The following is a 7,616-nucleotide window of genomic DNA, read 5'->3' as shown; positions in this document are numbered from 1 at the left end:
AGTATAATAAATTAATACAAACAGTTCGATTTGAATAACTCAACAATTTAAGGGTTTTGTTTAACATTTTTTATACATAATAATGTAGTTCGAATTCACCAATCAAACCTAAGACCTCTCGGTTACAAGTGAAAAGAATATAAGTATACCATAGTACAAAATGACATGTAATTATAAGAGTTGAATCGTTCAATTTGTAGGTCCTCATTTCAGTTTCATTCATGAAAAAAAAAAAACAAAACTAATTCGCTATTCCATTATGATCATGAATAATTCATTATTTATGGAGATATTGTGTTAATATTTATATACACGCACACATACAAACATACATATATATATAATCATAGCAAAGTGACTAAACAACTTTTTATTTGATTGAATTTCGCAGGAATGATCTTGCAACAACAATTAAAAGGTAAATAGTTTGGATCGTAGGGTTGGATGATAGGTTAGATTTTGGAATTATAAAAAATAAACGGTTACGATTATATTAGTTGACTAACTAATTAGAGCTTGAGTTCTACCATACATGCATATATATATATATATATATATATATATATATATGTATGTATCTATACAAGATGAAGCACCCACATTATGACTGTGTAAATATAAAAAATTTAAAAAAAAAAAAATATATATATATATATATAGGGTTGGATGATAGGTTAGATTTTGGAATTATAAAAAAAATAAATGGGTTACGACCATATTAATTTACTAACTAATTAGAGTTTGAGTTCTACCATACATGCATATATGTATGTATCTATACAAGATGAAGCACACACATTATGACTGTGTAAATATATTTAAATATATATATATGTATGTATGTATGTATGTATATAGGGCTGGATGATAGGTTAGATTTTGGAATTATAAAAATAAAATAAAAAATAAAAAAACGGTTACAACCATATTAATTTGCTAACTAATTAGAGCTTGAGTTCTACCATACATGCATATATATATATATATATATGTAGGTATCTATACAAGATGAAGCACACACATTATGAGTGTGTAAATATATAAAATTAATATATATATATATATATATATATATATATATATATATGGATGAGAGAAGGACAGAGAGTGTGGGAGTGGAGAAAAACTTGTGTGAGGCTTGGCTTACCACTGGATTTTGCTAAGTGGCACTACAAGCCACTAAAAAATCGCCATGTAACAAGTCTTAAATGTAATTTTTTTTCCCATTCTTTTATATTTAGGATTCTCATAATTATATTTCTCACTAATTAATATACATCAATCTAATGGATATTTTTTTTGTTTTCTTTCTTTTTTTTTTTAAAAAAAATGGACAATTGATGGCAAGATACGATTATCCATCCCAAATATTCCCTCCAATTTATGTTGCAGGACTCTTTCACTTTCTTCTCTCTCCCACTTCTTTGTCTCTCCAACTTTTTTCTCTCACTGTTCTTCAGAAAAAATTATGTACCCTAAACAAAATCACTTTCTCCAACTTTTGTTATGGAAATCAATCAATAATCTTTAAGTTTTTTCGTTATTTATACAATACTTGATTTGATCATGTGAACTTGACATGAATAACCCATATATATAGGTGTATTAGGGTTAGCCTAATTTTTTATTTGTTTTCGTTAACATGTTAATCTAATATTTGGGCTCAAATGTTAATCAATGTTATGGTTAATATGTTGATACGAATTACCCACATATTTGTACAATAGTTTTTTCCATTCTTTACTATGAGTATTTTATTAATGTGGTAGTCCTTTTTTTTTTTTTTTAATTGGTAGGTTGCTATTGAGACAATGGAGTTTTAAGATGTAAAAATTAGAATGGTGGTGAATTTTGACATTGAAGCCTTTCAAGTACGCAATGCTTATGCTATGAGGAAAGGGTTCACTCTTCGTAAAGAGCATATTCAAAGAGATAAATCAAATAATATTACACAATGAGATTGTTTGGGAAGTTAAAGAAGGCATGCATGCCCTGCAACATAAACTGGAGGGAATATTTGGGAAAAGAAGGGGGGGTGGGGGGGGGGGGGACGAACAAAATATAAGCCATTAAATTGATGCATATTCATTAGTGAAAAAAATAATTATGAGAATTTTAAATATAAAAGAATGAGAAAAAAATTATATTTAAGACTTGTCACGTGGTGATTTTTTAGTGGATTGTAGTGCCACTTAGCAAAGTCCAGTGACATGCCAAGCCCCACACAAGTTTTTCTCGTGGGAGGGAGGAGAAATGATTTTATTTTTTCAAATATTTTTTTTTTAATTTTTTGATGGGAGGAATTATTAGTTTTTAACTGGTGGGTGGACATCAAACAAAAGGGGTTGGCAGTTAAGGAGAGGGAGAGAGAGAGAGAGAGAGAGAGAGAGAGAGAGAGAGAGAGAGAGAGAGAGAGAGAGAGAGAGAGAGAGAGAGAGAGAGAGAATTTGGAGGTAGTGATTGAGTGACATGGTTGTGAGGTTTAGAAAAGAAAAAGAAAAAAAAGCAAAAATTTGTTTGTATGAAATTACTTTAAAAGCTACATTTTTTTTAATATTTTTTTTCAGTTATGTATTAAAGGTTATAATTGTATTTCATTGTTTTTTTGTTCACAAAGAGAGTTCTATTAATATGTTGTTTAGATTAGAGACATGTTTTGATAACATGTGAGTGAGAGAAAAAAAAAAAAAAGAGCAAAAATTTTAATCTATTAAATATCTATATAATGTTGTAATGGTCATCCCTTAGCGCAAACACTAAGCAAGTAAACTACTTTCCTTTAAAGCTTTCGTTTCAACAATTTCTTCCACCTTCCTCCAAGAGCTAACTCGCCCGCACTACTTTAATGACCTTGATTTTTCTTTTATGATATTTTCTTTCAATTATGCATGGAAGATGCCACTTTGTACCACGATCTAGTGGTACAACTTTTCATTTGTAAGTGAGAGGTCTTAAATTCGAGTCTCACCAAAGACGAATTTGAACTACATTATTGCTAATCCATTGTGAGGTTTAGCCACTCCCCCACCCCCTTAGTGTGGATAATATCATTTGTTCAATAACAAAATTATGCATGGAATGGTACAATAGTATTTTCCTTGGTTTTTATATATCCCATTACATTGAGGGACACCTTGTGGGGCCAAATCTACAATGGATTTTGACGATCCAACCATTGAATATTCCTCTCTTAATTCGTAGAACATCCTAAAACAATCATCAAAATCGTTAAGTCAACTTGGTGGAATGTAAAAATAGGTGAACATAGTTTTTTCAATAAACACTAAAATGACTACCTTCTAATTAAGTGGTCAAATGATTTTCGATTTTGAAGAACTTTTTTAAGAATAATCTATGAATAATGACTTAAATATTCAATGGTTGAAAAGTCGAAATCCATTGCCGATTGAGCCTATATACACACTGGCGGATCAATGGCGCATGGGCTTGTTTGTGCTGCACGTTGCTGCTTCCTTGAGCAAGTTGTTGTGCATTGTGCAATGTTGCAGCATTCTTTTTTCTTTATCTGATTGGTTAGTCTCCTGGGTTTGTGGTGTAAACCTTAACACCACAACCAAGATTCAGTTACAAGAATCACAACCGAGCAAAGCACAACACCTCAACCCAGATGAATGCTGCAATATACTAACCTGAAGAGTTTTCAGTCGACGAACCATGAATGCTTGAATAAAAAAATGGGCAGTAACTCTTCTCCTCCTTGTCAGAATACCTTATGCTCAAATTAAGAATAGTGCTTAGTTCCAAAAGAGCGTAATTCTGTGAGAGTAGAGATCACAATATATACAGATACATATAACCTTCTCATAATTTAATGAAGACTCCCTATTAGAATCCATATAGAAAACAACTTATGTTTCCTATCATATCTCAGTCCCAATGCTTCAACAAAATTCTTTATCAACAAGAATTAACCTACATCTTCTAATAAGGCTTTCCTAATTGGACTCAAACAGCCGATGCCAAAATATCTAATCTCATATTCATATTCTTACATCTGGTTGTTATATATCATAACCTCTTAACTCTCAAGACACTGTATTGACATATCCGCATTTTTTATTAAGTTTTTAAATACGTTAATTGATGATTAACATTCCCTAAAGTTCTCTAAATCTCAACTTTTTGGAGCAAATTTCCACCATTTCAAGTTTTACAGCTTAATTAATGAGAAACTTCTATTATCATCATGCGAGATTGTTTTGTTGCTATCATTGATGTGATAATTTCTTAAGATAAAAACTCGTGATGGAAAATTGTATCTTGTAAGGTTTCTTTTGTCATTCAAAAAATGTTTATACATTGACCTCTCGTAGAAAAATTTCTGAATCCACCACTATATATATATATATATGTATATGTATATATGTTTGCAAACTCATATGAGACACACACTTGGATGAGATACACAAATGTTGATAAAATCACAAGAAAAATGATTATGCTAGCCGCAGTTGTTCAGGACGCAAACACATTCACTAATGATTGTGGCCCTATGTTTGTGCCACAAAAATCAACAACTAGAATAACATTCCTGGTGAAGATACACGGGACTGACATTAGCACGACTCCAAGAAATGGAGAGGGGCAAACCCGTTGTTGGGAATTTTAGTGCTACAATTTGACCAAGAATTGGGTTTGGGGGTCGATCATATGCTTAAACAACTGACCCAGCATTGATACAAACTATGTTCACTCTAACCTCCAAGGTCTTTCAGAAAGGAACCCAACCCACCATTTTAGGCCAGGCCAGACTAGCTGAACTGGAATTGTTGGGCCTTGGTTAGTACTTGCTGGACTCGAGCCAATCAGCCCTCTTGCTTCTTCAAGCCTAAAACTAAAACTGCATTGAATATCTTCTGTTATCTCTTTATGAAATAATTCTTTCAATTTCATGGTTCACTTCTAAATGTACCGATGCTTTTTGAGATAAAACTCACAATTAGAGGCTCAATGAGCCATTGCCTACCTTTAGTATTGAGCCTAGTAGGCTAGTAGTTAACTTCAGGGTAAAATAGATCTAAATTTAAACCGTCTATATATATTTAGTATCAATGCAGGCAGGTGAATAAGGAGATTAAAGTGAATATACGTTCTAATAAATTCCTACAGAGTGCTATGGTTTATCAATTATCATAACTGAGGTGGCATCAATTGACCGAAATGGAGTTAGATTGTTCTTCCCTCCACTCCCCTTATCAATCATTTTCCTCTTTTTCTTTCTCTTTTATTACAGAAATCAACATAAAATATTAACGTGGTTTAATTGTGACCGTTCAAATAGAAGAAAACTGAAAATGAAGGAATTTAGGAAAAAAAAAAAAAAAAAAAGAGAGAATCCTACTCCCTACTTGAATTGGTGAAAGCAATAAAATTAGAACCCCACCACTTTAAAATGTTGTATTAATTTTGGTTGTGGAAGAGTGAAAGCGTCTTCATTCAACAGATTAATGGAATTCATACATGACCATCCTATTTAAAATGATGCATCTCTGTCGGGAAGAAAAAGTTACTAATTGAGATGTATTCGCTGTGAAAGTTAAGTTACTTACACTGGGTTAGATGGACACTAATTAGGATAATGCTAAAGCGATTAAATTTGTTAACTAAATTTTGTAAACTAAATTATATGGAAATTAATGATTTGATTATTACTTAACGTACTTATTTTTTACTGGTGACATATCATTTGATCAGCAAATTTAGTCAATAAATTTAATCAGCATTACTCATTAAGCAATACCATTAGAAATAAAGGAAAACTAATGAAAAATGTTTCAAAACTTTGAGTTTTAACGATAAGGACAAAATAAAGGGTAAAATGAATAGTATCAAGTTTGACATTTTAATGTAAAAATATGATTTTTCGTTAAAGTAAACAGTACCGCAGACCTTTCGTTAAAACTTCCTAAAAATAATTTATTCACATGTAAAGTCTAGTGATCAGGCGTACTTTCACACTAGCCAACAAAAATTGAGCAAATGTATACATAAGCCGTGGCAGATCAAGGGGTTTTGTAGGTTCCAAGACTTGCAGAAGTTGGGAAATTGATGTTGCCGGAGGGCTCTGGGGCCATCTGGTATGAGACTTGAGAGTGCCCATAAATCGTTCAGTGAAATGTCTCTTAGGCAGAATTTGGCGGTCCTTGACAAGTGATGCTCAACAAGTCTTGGGATAAGACTTGGCAGATGATGTTCAGCATCAGGTCTTGTAAGTTCTTGATAGAACTAGGAAGATAACGACATACCCACCAAATACCTGATTAAATGCCTCAATGAAAAAATAAAAAATTTTGGGCGTTGCCCTCATTTGGATCTTTTACTTTGGGACTCCACAAGGTTAAAGTCTTAATGAGATCCTCCATTGAACACAAAACACACCACATGTCAGGGTCGTGTCGAGAAAACAACACTACTTTCATCGCACAACCACAGAGCCGGACAAAGTAACCTTAAAATATGCCCTATCTTAGATACAAAAATATTGCGTAATGTGTTTAAAAGATCTTAGATCTCTCCATGCGCTGCTAGTTTAGAACAATACTTGGCTATTCAAAGATAAGTAGGAATTCCTACTCAAAACTCTTAGTGTTTTAATCATAGAGCTTTGTGTCTATGATCAGAATCGTTCATACTATGAATCACACTGTAAAGATCATATCTGCAAAAAATAAATTAAAACTAAGGTCATTTAGTCAATCTATTGTAGCAAATATATAGACGGTTTGTAATACTTTTACCAATTCCGTTCATTTGTTTTTAAACAGTTTGTTGACTAAACGACATTAGTCTTAATTATTTTTTGCAAATGCGACCTTTATAGGGTAATTTATAATATAGATGGTTCTGATTATAAATACAAAGTTCTATAAATTGACAACGAACAATTTTAAGAAACTTTGAAACGAGTTTATACTCATTTTTTTAGTAACCAAATATTGTTCGCCAGTTTATATTTATGTTGATTTACCTTCTAAACTAAACCATATAGTTCCTAACTTCATATACAAATTTTCAAAAGCCAATGATTAACATTTAACTCGCATCAAAATATTTAAATTCACCATCGATCGATCTACACAAGAAGAAAAGTAGCCAACTTTTTTTTTTCCTTTTTCCCCTTAGTATTCAAAAGCAATTAACTTTCCTCCTAAAAAAATTTGGAAGTGGAAACACACACGCATCACACTTCACAACAATGGAAACTCACGGATATCCAATACCGCCGCATGCCACCATCCATCGTGTAAATGGCCACGTCCTCTCGTACGAGGGAAAATTTTTGGTTTGCTAAGAGCAGTGTGGAATAACAAATGTCATAATATAATAGGTAATGTTAGAGAGATTAAATTTTTAGATAAATTTTGGAAAAGATCATGAAAATTGATGATTAGTTTATTACTTAAACCTTGATAAATGTACTCATTTCCATTAGTGACACATTAATTAGTTTGCACATTTTATCTCTAAATTTGGTCTCCCTAGTATTACCCTATTCTTATTTAAGCGTTGATAAACGTGTTCATTCTTATTGATGATAAATAATTTAGTTTGCTAAATTTGTCGAGTGCATTTTTGCTCACTACAATTTAGTGTGG

The sequence above is a fragment of the Pyrus communis genome, chromosome 8 (assembly GCF_963583255.1).
Source record: "Pyrus communis chromosome 8, drPyrComm1.1, whole genome shotgun sequence".
NCBI classification, from domain to species: Eukaryota; Viridiplantae; Streptophyta; class Magnoliopsida; order Rosales; family Rosaceae; genus Pyrus; species Pyrus communis.
Note: the sequence above shows the minus strand (reverse complement) of the source record.